This window comes from Capra hircus, chromosome 1 (genome assembly GCF_001704415.2).
Source record: "Capra hircus breed San Clemente chromosome 1, ASM170441v1, whole genome shotgun sequence".
NCBI lineage: Eukaryota > Metazoa > Chordata > Mammalia > Artiodactyla > Bovidae > Capra > Capra hircus.
This window is the reverse complement of record NC_030808.1, coordinates 78,662,477-78,676,574: the sequence shown is the minus strand read 5'-3', so window position 1 is coordinate 78,676,574 and position 14,098 is coordinate 78,662,477. Positions and strand designations below refer to the sequence as shown.

Genomic DNA, 14,098 nt, shown 5'->3' with positions numbered 1-14,098 from the left:
CATGAGGCTCCCATGGAACTATTGTGGTCAAGGATACAGCACACTGCTTGTGAACCAGAGATTAAGAAACCGCGATCAGAAAGTAGTAACTGGACCCTAAACTTGGAGTCCAGCTGCCCTCTCTGCCACAGTTGCTTCTTGATAACCACAAGGCTTAAGACTGAATGTGGGAATGTGGATACAGAAAACTCCCTGTATCCATGACCGTGCTTCCAGCAGAAAGTCCGCCAGAGTGGCAGAGCATGGCTCTCATCTTACGGTTGTCTTCCAAGTCTCAGGCCAGTACATATGTTTTGGTGGAATCTCTTTTGCAATCAATCCCTTGCCTGAGACTCAGCCTGTGCACCATGGCAAGGCTCAATGCCTCTCCACCATTTCCAACACAGTCGGGGCTATTGGTGTCACATTCTGGGCATATCTTCCACAAGGCTTTGTGTGTAGTTGATACTAAACTGAGGATGGATTCACAATTATGTTTCATTAGATCTCTGTTTGTCAGTGTAATTAATCATATAACAGAAGGGAAGGCAAGAGTTTTATTTTAGGGAGTCCCTAAGGGGAATTCCTATTTATCAGAAAAAATGCCATAAGGAGGGAAGAGTCTGAGCTGGGAGAGTATTCTAAACTGTTTTGGTTTCAAACATCTTGGAAAGTACGACAAGGAGACCTGCAATTTTGTGAGTGCTCAGCGTGTCTGGGGGGAGTTCCATCTCTGGCAAGGGTTGTCAGCCTTCCGTCTTGAATGCTTTGCCTCCTCCCCTGCTCCTGTGGAATATACATTTAAAACTTCCAAGGGAAATCAATATAAAATAGTTAATTTAAAGTAAATTAAATAGACATGTAACCTATGGGCTGGCACTGAATTCTTTTGACTTCATTTCCCTTAACTTTTGTGTAACCTCTGTTTACCAATGTAAAACGTTGATAAATAATACCTCCATCTTTACTCTTGTATGCTAGTGAATACATTTGGACACATTTTATTCCTGTTTCTTGCCCACTCCCTAATTTTTCCTGTTCCAATTTCAGAGTTAGGGAAACCTGCTGTGCTATTTGAAATGAAGTAGACATAAAACTTCTCATAATACTGATGGTCGTGGTAACAGGAGTGGTAACAGTAAAGATTTAGTTGAAGTCAATAATCTGATTTTCTTGGAAAAGGTGATGTTCTTTGCTTCACGAGAAAGAGGCTGAGTGAGGGGGTAGTCTCTAGCTTCTTGTAGATTTCTGCTGTATCTTGTATTTTTCGGCTCCTGCACGATCATTCTGGTACCTTCTTCCCTCCTTACTGGAAAGCACATGCTTCTGGAGCAGGGTAGCCCCCAAGATCTTCTCTCCTCACTGCTGATTGCTCTGCCCTCTTAACAATTGCAGTAATAAGCTCCAAGCTCCAAGCATGGGAGGTCTTTGGCCAGAGGGCCTTTGTGAGAGGATCCTAACATGTTCAGAATTCTCTTGGATTCACTGACTCTCATTATTACTATATTATAAATGAAGTGACTATATACAAGGGATTGTCTAAACTGGGGCTCTTCTGAGAGTGAAAGGGGCACTGTTAATAATTACACGGAAACCACAAATTGGATGCATGGTCACCCTAATTATAAGAAATTGTGGAGAACAGTGTTTGAAATGTGAACTGACATGATTCAGAACCAGAATTTAACTCTTCATCTTCCCAAATCTTTCCCTTCTCTTTTATAAAATAATCACGTGCTGAGCCCCAATGATGGGACAGGTTCTGTACTAGGCACTAGGAAAATAAAGGAAGACACCATCTGTGTTCTTTATTTGCTACAATCACTGTAATATTCTAAAGCAGAGGGTTGTCAACCTGGCTCAGTGCAGAGTTCTTATTGGAGGTAATTAGGTTTATACTTCTTCCTCCCTACTCCACCCAACCCCTCCCCTCACCCCCCCCCCCCCACACAACTGAAGTGTATTCTGTTCTGTCAAAAGACAAAGATTTAAATAAATCCGAGGAATCACTTTATCAATTTGTCTATTTTATTCTTGGGGTTTCTTAAAGATTTGGTGTGAAGAAACCCATTTTTCTTAACAATAAGTTTGAAAACTGCTGGTTTGAGATTTCAAATTCTATGTTATTGTTCTCAAGCTGTAAGTCTAGTTGGAGAAAAAAAGAAGAATCGGACTATCTAAACTTGGGACACAGAAAAAAATAAATAGGAAACTAAAAAGATATTTTAAGTATCTGGAGGGCTGCCATGTAGAAGAAAGCTTATGATTCCAAGGCAAAGGCAGGACTGATCGGTGGTTCTTAGGGGAATACCGGTTTCAGCCTTAACATAACTTTCTAGTAGTTACAACTTTTCTGCCATGAAAGGGGCTGCCTTGTGAAGTAGTAAGTTCCTTGTCATTGGTGTGGATAAGCAGACTCACAGAGGGTGGTTCAGTTTCAGCTTCAGCTCTGCGTTAGAAGAAATAACTTCATTAACAATTTCATGCTTCTTGGATACTGCCTTACATATGTTTAAAGTGTCTGTGTGTGTTTTATTTCCCCAGAATATTAGCCAACTTAGAGCATTTTTGACACACGGCATTGTTTTTTTTTGCGGGGTAGTCAGTAATTGATAAAAATACAGAAGGCGCAACACCAGCACTCTCATCGAGAGAAATTTGAAAAGGAATAACATTCACCCCTGTCATTCTGAAACTGATCCGAAACAGCCTGGCTCGTTTTTACTCAGCGGCTATTGGTCGATGCTTCTACAGATTTTGTCTCTGTTTCAAAATCTTGAAATAAAAGTGGAACAACTTCCAACATGACTTAAGAAAAAGGTCACTGGTTGAAAATGGTTTCAATTGTTTTGCTATTAAATGTGAAATTGCAAAACTAGCCTCTCTTACATAACTTGAATTTATAGTACATTCTAAAGAGAAGCCTGTCTGTTTTTTATGCCATTTTAATTGCTGAGATGCTTCTCCAGGCTCTTGGATTGGTGTTAACCAGAAACTATGATTTCAGAGCTGTGAGGTATTGAATTTCTTTGTTTTTTAAAACTGTATCTTATGGTCCTTGAAGAGGAAAAGTTGTACCTCTTCTTCCTCCCTTTATTTTTCCAGTGACTGAGCAACTTAACTGAATTTAGCAATATCCTTGTATTTTAACCCTAAGATGAAGTAGATCTTGGGTTTCATAGAAATTTAAGATGGACATTAATTATCAGATAAACAAAGATTAACTTGGAAACCTTAATTTGTAATAATATCATCTAAATTCAATAATGTTAATTCAAATTATAGCCTTCAAACTCTATGCAAAAGCTCTGAACTAGTTCACAAGCAGTAATGTGATAGTAGGATGCAGACAGTACAGTAGGATGCAAACAGGTGACAGCGTTGTGAGCAATATAATGTTTGGAAGGCTGGAGGATAGCAGTTAGCTCTGTGTCTTGTTGCTATGCTTACTCTTGGCAGGGTATGTGGTCTGAGCAAACATTGCTTCAGAGTCACAAAGAGTAGTGTCATGTGAACATGGCCTGAGATTTGTCAATAGAGGGTTTGTATTCATTGAGGAAAAAGTGAACTTTTTCTGCTTTTTAAATGATATCTAAATAGAATTATCTCTCTCTTATTTAATATACTTTTCTTTGGGAATATCAATGTGAATTTATAATAAAGAAGAACACAAACTTATTAAAAAAAATCAAAATCAGTGAAAACATCCCTCAAGGTCTAGTAATAGTCTCTGACCTATCTAATGGGTACAACAGACCTGTAAATAGATGGCTAAAATGTGGTGTTTGTGTGTTTTAATACAAGTTTGAACAAGCTGTCAGGGGAATGCAGACAATGAGCAGCAATTAACTTATGGACCTACCCACTTGGCAGTGGGTTTAGGATGAGAGGATTCCAGCCAGATAACCACCAAGGGGATTGCTAGGCCTCATTAGAGATGCTGTTGGTGATTTTTTCCCTTAGTCATTTTTTCATCCTGGTGAAGGTACAAGATATATATCAGGATTTTAAATGCTTATGAATCAAGCAATGAGAATCTCATCTTTGTAAAGCCAGATTTCCACTTTTAGGAATAGACTTACTGAACTCAAAGAGCTCAAGGTATTTATTGTCCCCTTTTCTTGGTCTTGTACAGAAAAAAGTCTGTTAGAATGAGACTTAAATCTCCTTAAGAGCACATTTTAAAAATAAGCACAGCACACTCTACAGACTAGCCGTACCATGATAGAGCATAGCATGTTGTTGAGAGAGGGAATTTTTTAAAAAAGTTATTTATTTTTTTGATTGAAGGATAATTGCGTTACAGTATTTTGTTGTTTTCTGTCAAATCTCAACGTAAATCAGCCATAGGTATACATATGTTCCCTCTCTCTGAGCTTCCCTCCCATCTCCCTCCCCATCCCATCCCTTAGGTTGATACAGAGCCCCTGTTTAAGTTCCCTGAAACATACAGCAAATTCCCATTGGCTATCTATTTTACATATCACAATGTAAGTTTCCATGTTACTCTCTCCATACATCTCACCCTCTGCTCCCCTCTCCCTGTGTCCATAAGTTTGTTCTCTGTGTCTCTTTCTCCATTGCTGCCCTGCAAATATATTCTTCAGCATCATCTTTCTGGATTTGAAAGAGGGAATTTTGGAGATCATCTTCTTATTGCTTATTATTTTAGAGCTGGAGAATTTGAGATCCAGACAGGGTACATATTTTCTTGTTCACTTAGCCAAGTATAACCATTGTCACTAAATGTGATCTGAAGTGCAATGTTGGGGTCATGAGTTCAGGGCTAATTTCCAGTGGCGTGCGTGCCCTTTCGGAAGAGAAATTCTTTGCTCCTGTGTCTATTTCTTTCCCTTTTACTCACTTTTTCTAGTTACCATCCAAAAGTCAATAGAGTTTCTTGAATGTTTAATGAAACTTTTCCACTACAAACCTTTCTAGAAGCAGAGTGACTGGGTGTGTATCCAATCTCTGATATGCACTAACTGCTGTGTTACATTGCATGAGCCATCTCAGCTTTTAAAAATCTTGGTTGTCAAATTAGAAGGAACAAATTGGTCCCTAAGATATCTCCCAGCTGGGACTTGCTGTGACCTCTTAGCCACTGAATAGCCTGTCTTGGCTGTGGTCACCTGGTTGTGGCAAATAAAAACCAAGGAGCTAGCAACTGGTGTGGTTCCATTCTCTCCTTTACCTTTTCCTGCGAGGCCTGGTCGTCCAGCGCTATTGTTTCCCTGTCAGGGTGGATTGTTCCCTTTTTGTGTGACGTTCTGAATCTGGAGTGACAGTGTGAGGTGGGGTATGTTCTATTCTGCCTCACTTCTTTATCAGAGATGGATGTTTACTTGAATGGATTGATGCTTCTCCATCTTCCTGCTTCTTAGTTTACTGGCATCTGCAAATGTATTCATAGATGGATTTTCCCTGCCATCATCTGTATTGCCAGCTCTAGGGATTATACCTTTAGCACTGATTTGTATTCACACTAACTCTGTGCCAGGCAGGTTGGCACTTAACCTTTTGATTCCTAGTCTACCTCTTAACTCCACCATCCCTACTCATGAGGACTCACGGGAGAGAAGCTGGGTTTGTAAGAAACCTCTGCTCACTCAACTGGTGGACTTGCTAGGAGGAGTCATAGACCATGAGGGTTAGAAGGAATGATGGCAGGCATCTCATCTTCAGCTTAAAGATAAGGAGACACACTGAGGTTCAAAGAGGTCAGGTTACTAAAGTCACAGAGCCAATTAGTGACTGAGCTAGAAATTCTACCCGAGTCCTCTGCATCTCAGTCCCATGTTTTTTCCTGTATTTCCAACTGTCTCTCAGATAGTCTATATAAAGGTTTGGCATTTCTGTAGAGATGTTCTCTTGTCACCCCTTCCGAGTAATGCCAGCTGTCCATGCAGAGAGTGGGGCACTTAGCCAGTGCAGGGCCAGAGCTGCCTGTAAAGAGAAGTGGAGTGAATGCATTGACATTTTCAGCCCATGGCAGATCCTGTTTGCCCTTCTAGCTCTCATCAGAGGAAGAGTGATTACATTTGCTGTTCAACTAACAATTGTGTGCAATTTTCAGCCTGCCTTGTTCTTTAACGTTGTCTTCCCACGCTTCTATCACATGCCATGGCATACCTATCTGCTTAGTAATTACACTGGTAGGGACTTACCTACACCGTTTGGGAAAGGTTTGCCTAAAGTACTTATTTGCTTGTGCATAATAAATCTTGATTGATACCTTGGTAATCTCTGAGATCAATCTAAGGTTCCCTCCCACAATGGGGAGGATTGAAGAGTCAGGAAACGGGTGACAAAAGAAAGAAGGAAAAACAAAAGAGGGCTGTGATTCCTCATTGATGAGCTAAGAGGAGGATTATGGATGATTAGGAATCTCCATGCCTGACTTTTACTTGTTTCTGGCTAGTTCTACAGTTAGGATCTTCCCTAGACTTGAGTTTGTGAGTAGAGTTGTCATTTGTATTCATCTAATAATCCAGTCCAATTGGGCCTCCTCGCTGGCTCAGCGGGTAAAGAATCTGCTTGCAATGCAGGAGATTTGGGTTTGAACCTTGGGTCGGGAGGATCCCCTGGAGGAGAAATGCAACCCACTCCAGTATTCTTGCTTTGGAAATCTCATGGACAGAGGAGTCTGGTGGGCTACAGTAGAGTTGCAAAGAGTTGGACCTGACTTAGTGAGTAAATGACAACAGCACAAAATAGTCCAATCAAATCAATTTTAGAGGCAGCCACTGTGATCCCACAGAAAGCAAAGATTGCACTATGAGCTTGTGGCATAGCTGAGACTGGGACCTGGGTCTGAATTCAGAAGATCAGGTATCTTCCAGCTGAGGACTAAGGTGTAGAAAGGGATATTTCTCTGTAGTCTAGGGAAGGATGCACAGTGTACCACTTTAATAGTTCTAGAACTCTGCTCAGTGTGGCAGCCTGGCTGGGAGTGGAGTTTGAGGGAGAATAGATACATGTATATGTATATCTGAGTCCCTTCCTTGGTCACTTGAAACTCTCACAACATTGTCAATTGGCTATACCTCAATACAAAATAAAAAGTTAAAAAAGAAAGCAGTTTTGAAATTCTAGGAAGGCACTGACTTTTATATAAAGAGGGAAGATTGTTAAAAATCTCCAAAGGTATAGGAAAGTGTTATTTGAATCTTAATCACTTAAGTGGAGAAAATGTTGCTAAGTACCCGAATCCTAAACTTAAGTCAGCCCTCAACTGCTTCTGATGTTTAGGTCACAAAGCAGTCTCTCAATTCTTCAGTCTCTCAATTCTTCCACCAATAAAATAGTGATGTTCATACCTGTCTCTTCCTTCAGTGTCATTCATTTATTCAGCAAACATTGACCAAGAGCCAGGCCTTGGGTTAATTGCCAAGGAAGATTTAGTAAATGCACCATGATTTAAAGATGAATATAAATGCTCTAAGTCAATTGTTTCCAACCCTTGAATCAGAATACATACATAAAGATTCCCAGATAAGTCTAGTGTGCAGTTTTGAAAACCACCTCTTTAAGCTTGTAGCATTTGATATTGGAGAATACCATACAACAAGTGACGGTTGTTTTTTAAATTTTGGTGAGCTATGTAAAGGTTTGACGAAGAGTACACTATTGATGTTAGAAAAGAAGCAAAACTTGAGCAAACACTAGTTCGGTCTGTTTTTGTGGATGACCATGAGTTGTCATTCACATGTCATTCACTTTAGAGAGGCTTGGTAACTTTTTTAATATCAAGTGTCACTTTACCTGTAGCCCTAAGTGTTCCCACCCATAGAGGAAGAGTCTTGGTTATCACGTGGCCTTTTGCAGTTGTTCGCGTTTCGCGTTTCATTATGTCTAATCAGTTTGGCCAAACTTTCAGTTTGTAATCCTATGGCTCATGGAAGTTAGGTTTGGCGGAACAGAATGGAGAAGACATTTTGGCAAGTAGGATGCAGGAACTAGGAATGGATATAAAGCAAAAATCTCCTGTTTCTAAGTGATGATTTCCTTTGGATTTCTTTTCTCTCCTAACAGACAGGTAGTACCATGGTGTGAAGTTCATAGATTTTGGGTCCAAGACTTGTGTCCAGGCTTCAGCTTGGCTATTTGTTAGCTGTGTATCCTTGAGCAAGTTATTTAACTCATAAAGCCTTACTTTCTTAATCTGCTAAATATGGAGAATGGTAACCCCACCACATATAATCGTCAGGATGAATATGTTGCAAGTAGGAATTTGGCATATAGTACATCCTCAAAGAGGGTCTTCTTTGGTGGCACAGTGGTAAAGAATCTGTCTGCCAATGCAGGAGACTCAGGAGATGCAGGTTTGATCTCTGGGTCCAGAAGATGCCCTGGAGAAGGAAATGGCAACCCACTCCAATATTCTTACCTGGAAAATTCCTTGGACAGATGAGCCTGGTGGGCCACTGTCCGTGGGGTCACAATGAGTTGGACACAACATAGTGACTGAGCACAAGCATATCCTAAATAAACACCTGCTATTTATTGCCAGTCTGTAGCTTTCTTATAACCTCTGAACAGTTACGAGGAGTAAGAACAAGAGCAACAGAGTGGCAATAAGTGAACCTATCTAGGTTCTTCTTAATTGCTTTGCATTTGATGACAGTTCCTGAACGTCTAGTGCGTAGGCAGCCCCAGCTCTTTAACTCCCATCAGCAGAGGCATCTTGCTTAGTTGAGGGCCACTTCTCTTATTTTCCTCTTTTCTGATGTTGTTTGTGTCTTTTCAGGGCCTCTGTGTAGATCTTCCTTTTCACTTCTTGCTTTCATGATGATTATGTACTTAGAGTGAAACCAATCTAGAACCAGAGGAAGTAAGAGCAAGGTAAGTTTTGGTCCTGCAAAACCAGCTCTCACCAGTGCTTATCTTTGTGTTTACCATGGGTCTCTTTCTGAGAAGCTGAGAAACCCCAGGGAAAAGTTCTAGTTTGCCCGTTCACTAAACTTGTGAGGTTTTCTCAAACTCATTTATCAAAATGAAGGGCTGTAATTAAGATTTCAGAGAAGGAAAGCACTCTAGAATATTAGAGCTAATTGGGACTTTACAGACATTCATTCTGCAAATGAGCATCCTCTCTCGTTAAAGGTCATACTGGCAAAGCTGAGACTAGAACTGGGGTCATAGGGACTCTTTGTCTATACTATTGTATTTTTCTCCTTCCTTGGACCCATTCTGCATGGATATATATATCAGGTTTTCGCTCCTGTAAGATTCCTGTCCAAAGATGAATGTTCTAGCCTTTTCTTTCTCTATATAAGACCTTTGAAAAGCAAAGCTCATTTAACCTTGCCAATCTTCTCCCCGCATCTTCTAAGCCCCTCATTTCAGTTCAGCTGGTCTGCTCGCTTCCTACAGGAATGCCTTACTTCTTCCTCCACCTCACAGAATTTTCTGGCATTGTCCTTTGGTTTGTTTCATTTATCTTTTGGAGCCACCTAGCTTTCAGAGTCCCTGCTCATGGCTACTTCTGTGCTGGATCTTGGGACATATGCCAGTTGGTTTGTTTGTTTGTTTGCGTGTTTCGTTTCTTTTTGTATATCTTGATGTTGCTCTTTTTCTGTTTTCACATATAAAATATATATCTTCCTCAGGTAGTTTTTAAACTCCTTGAAAGTGGAATGATAATCTGAATGATATGAGTACAGGATGAGATTTTGTTTTATCTGGAACTCAAATTTAAATTTATTCATTCATTAAATTAACAGACATTTTTATTGAGTGCCTATCATATTTTAGGCCCTGAGGTTAGAGAATGATAATTACTTCTGCTATCAAGGATTCAAGAGTTTAGTTTGTGATACAGGCAAGCAGAGAGGAAGACTGACAAGTGATGTGTGTGGCGACGACAGTATTCCAGGTGCTGTGGAAGTGTTGTGAAAGGGGACATAGCTTCACCTGGAGGTTGGAGAATGTGAATTATGTCCTAAAGGACTAGTAGGAAGTCATGCGCAGAATCTAAATGATACATAGTAATTGAGATATCAGTTTTAATCGAGAGGTATCTTGGATGAAAGGGAACAAACGTAAAACCTAGAAGAAACTGATGAATTTCCATCAGGATGTAAATACTGCAAAATGACCTCAAAAGAAGTACAAATTTTTTACAATTATTGTAGAAGTTCTTGGGAAGATAATTAAGCTTTATTATTAAAGAAAGTATCATATCTAGATGAATTTACACTGAATTCTGATAAACCTTTGAAGATCAGATAGTCTTAATCTTACCATTAAACTAATCCAGACAGTAGAAGAAGATACAGAACTCCCATATCTAAGCCAAATAATGGTAAGTAAAACAAGTAGATAAGTAAAACAAGTGCCAGATGAACTATGGACAGAGTTTCCTGTACAGGAGACAGGGATCAAGACCCTCCCCATGGAAAAGAAAAGTGAAAAAGCAAAATGGCTGTGTAGGAGGCCTTACTAATAGCTGTGAAAAGAAGAGAAGTGAAAACCAGAGGCGAAAAGGAAAGATATAAGCATCTGAATGCAGAGATCCAAAGAATAGCAAGGAGAGATAAGAAAGCCTTCCTCAGCGATCAATGCAAAGAAATAGAGGAAAAGAACAGAATGGGAAAGACTAGAGATCTCTTCAAGAAAATTAGAGATACCGAGGGAACATTTCATGCAAAGATGGGCTCGATAAAGGACAGAAATGGTATGGACCTAACAGAAGCAGAAGATATTAAAAAGAGGTGGCAAGAATACACAGAAGAACTGTACAAAAAAGATCTTCATGACCCAGATAATCACGATGGTGTGATCACTCACCTAGAGCCAGACATCCTGGAATGGGCCTTAGAAAGCATCACTATGAACAAAGCTAGTGAAGGTGATGGACTTCCAGTTGAGCTATTTCAAATCCTGAAAGATGATGCTGTGAAAGTGCTGCACTCAGTATGCCAGCAAATTTGGAAAACTCAGCAGTGGCCACAGGACTGGAAAAGGTCAGTTTTCATTCCAATCCCAAAGAAAGGCAATGCCAAAGAATGCTCAAACTACCACACAATTGCACTCATCTCACACGTTAGTAAAGTAATGCTCAAAATTCTCCAAGCCAGGCTTCAAGCAATACATGAACCGTGAACTTCTAGGTGTTCAAGCTGGTTTTAGAAAAGGCAGAGGAACCAGAGATCAAATTGCCAACATGGGCTGGATCATCGAAAAAGCAAGAGAGTTCCAGAAAAACATCCATTTCTGCTTTATTGACTATATCAAAGACTTTGACTATGTGGATCACAATAAACTGTGGAAAATTCTTCAAGAGATGGGAATACCAGACCACCTGACCTGCCTCTTGAGAAACCTATATGCAGGTCAGGAAGCAGCAGTTAGAACTGGACATGGAACAACAGACTGGTTCCAAATAGGGAAAGGAGTACATCAAGGCTGTATATTGTCACTCTGCTTATTTAACTTATATGCAGAGTCCATCATGAGAAACGCTGGGCTGGAAGAAGCACAAGCTGGAATCAAGATTACCGGGAGAAATATCAATAACCTAAGATGTGCAGATGACACCACCCTTATGGCAGAACATGAAGAGGAACTAAAAAGCCTCTTGATGAAAGTGAAAGAGGAGAGTGAAAAAGTTGGCTTCAAGCTCAACATTCAGAATACGAAGATCATGGCAACTGGTCCCATCACTTCATGGGAAATAGATGGGGAAACAGTGGAAACAGTGTCAAACTTTATTTTTTGGGGCTCCAGAATCACTGAAGATGGTGATTGCAGCCATGAAATAAAAAGACACTTACTCCTTGGAAGGAAAGTTATGACCAACCTAGATAACATATTAAAAAGCAGAGACATTACTTTGCCAACAAAGGTCCATCTAGTCAAGGCTATGGTTTTTCCTGTGGTCATGTATGGATATGAGAGTTGGACTGTGAGGAAGGCTGAGCACCAAAGAATTAATGCTTTTGAAGTGTGGTGTTGGAGAAGACTCTTGAGAGTCCCTTGGACTGCAAGGAGATCCAACCAGTCCATCCTAAAGGAGATCAGTCTTGGGTGTTCATTGGAAGGACTCGTGCTAAAGCTGAAACTCCAGTCCTTTGTCCACCTCGTGCAAAGATTTGACTCACTGGAAACGACCCTGATGCTGGGAGGAATTGGGGGTAGGAGGAGAAGGGGACAACAGAGGATGAGATGGCTGGATGGCATCACCGACTTGATGGACATGAGTTTGGGTAAACTCCGAGAGTTGGTGATGAACAGAGAGGCCTGGCATGCTGCGGTTCATGGGGTCACAAAAAGTGGCTGAACTGAACTGAACTGAAAACAAGTAGAGGAGAAACATAAGAGAATATTTATGATTTTGTGTACAAAAATTGTTTGTAAAATAGCATATTCAATTCATCAGTATACCAAAACATTGTGACTGTGACTGAGTAGGATTTTTTCCTAGGACAGCAAAATTTGGTTCAATCTGGAAATCTAAGACATCCATCAACACAATTAATTACATATATAAGTTAAGGGAGGGGAAAAAGAGATGATCACATCAGTGTATGCTAAGAAGGGAGATGCAGAGATCCTAGAAAGGGATGAGTAACCAAGGAGATCAACATTTATTCATTCAGCCATTCATGCATAACATATTTTTCTAAGGGTTTCCTGGCCAGGCATTGCTGGGGCAGATAGGCAGGTGATAAAATATTGTATATGTGACTGTTATAAGTATGAAACAAATACTAGAAGAGCCCAGGAATTAAGCTACTCTTTTTGGAGGGAGTTAGGGAAACGTTCGGACACGACTGAGTGACTTCACTTTCACTTTTCACTTTCATGCATTGGAGAAGGAAATGGCAACCCACTCCAGTGTTCTTGCCTGGAGAATCCCAGAGACAGCGGAGTCTATGGGGTCACACAGAGTTGGACATGAGTGAAGCGACTTAGCAGCAGCAGCAGCAGGGAAAAGTTCACAGCATCAAAGACGTTGGAGCTGGGTCAAGATGAAAAAAACCAAACAGAAAAAAGGTTGGTGGAAGATTTGGTAGAAAGTAATGATGGCTTATGGTGGTTGATGTTGCATTTGTGATCTCCAAAGAAGATGATTTCGCTTTGGGACCAGGAACTGGTCTTGACCACTCAAGAGGTTTTGTGTAGCAGAGTTCCATTAAACTATAAAAAGGACAGAGAAAGCTTCTGACATAGAATCAGAAGGGGGACGAAGAGTGCCCCACTGAGTTTTATCAAGGCCTTATATACTTTTACCAGACCCACTGTCACAACATACATCTTAAATTAACAAGATTAGCACTAACAATAGAAAGGTCTTACCAGACTCACTCCTACAACATAAGTCTTAAGATTAGTCAGCAGTTTCCTGTTAAGAAAAAGCAACATGTCCTCAAGCAAGATATATTGTTGTTCTATAATCATTGGTACAGAGTTTAAGGAAAAGTAAGATGAGTTGTTTTGTTGTATAATCATTAGCTCTGGGCTTAAAGAAAAAAACACACACACACACTCACACACAAATGTTTTATGTGATGAAGATACAGGATTGTAGAAAAAAAAATTGTGGTTTTCTCCTCCTCAGGAGCCCCAGACCTCTTTCTCCTCCTCACAGACCCCAGACTTCTTATCAATCTACCTAAGAATTAACTCTCTTAATAATGGGAGCTATATAGCATTGTAGATGGTGTACATAGCATGAGCAAGTCTTCAAGGTCATTAAATTTCATTATAAATCCTGAGAATTGTGTTACTGGGGCATTGTTAACATACAGAAGAATGGTTTGGGAAGATGCTGTTAAGGTCTTATGCAAACTTAGCCAGACCCTGGCACTACTTTGAGGTCCCTGGGGTTGCCTCCATGGGGAGTACAATGTTAGGGTAATATATGGTGCTGGGGATAACAGAAAACATGGTGGGGGGCATGGTTTGCATATGGATGCTTACATTTTCATTTTTCATAGTCTCCCAGAAGTTGCCTATTCCTTTATATCTACAGAATTTCTGAAAAGGCCAGGATTCTTCAGTCAATTGGCAATGTGCAATTGCTTTGGAAATGTGCCTCTTTGCTTTAGAAATCACTGTATCCTATATTAACCCATTTTTAAATTTCCTATTTTGGAATAGCTTGAGATTTATA

At 40.2% G+C, this 14,098-nt stretch overlaps 1 protein-coding gene across 7 annotated transcripts in view; it reads left to right on the top strand.

Annotated features, from left to right (window-relative positions):
* The window catches only part of LPP (LIM domain containing preferred translocation partner in lipoma), a 739,124-nt gene that overhangs the window by 225,128 nt on the left and 499,898 nt on the right, over positions 1–14,098 (top strand). Inside the window, exon 4 of one of the 7 annotated variants that reach the window (XM_018046727.1) lies at positions 8,729–8,823. The exons of the other annotated variants lie outside the window; for them this stretch is intronic. The gene's annotated coding sequence lies outside the window, so the exon portion shown is untranslated. The remainder of the gene's footprint in view (positions 1–8,728; positions 8,824–14,098) is intronic. 7 annotated transcript variants of the gene reach the window in all.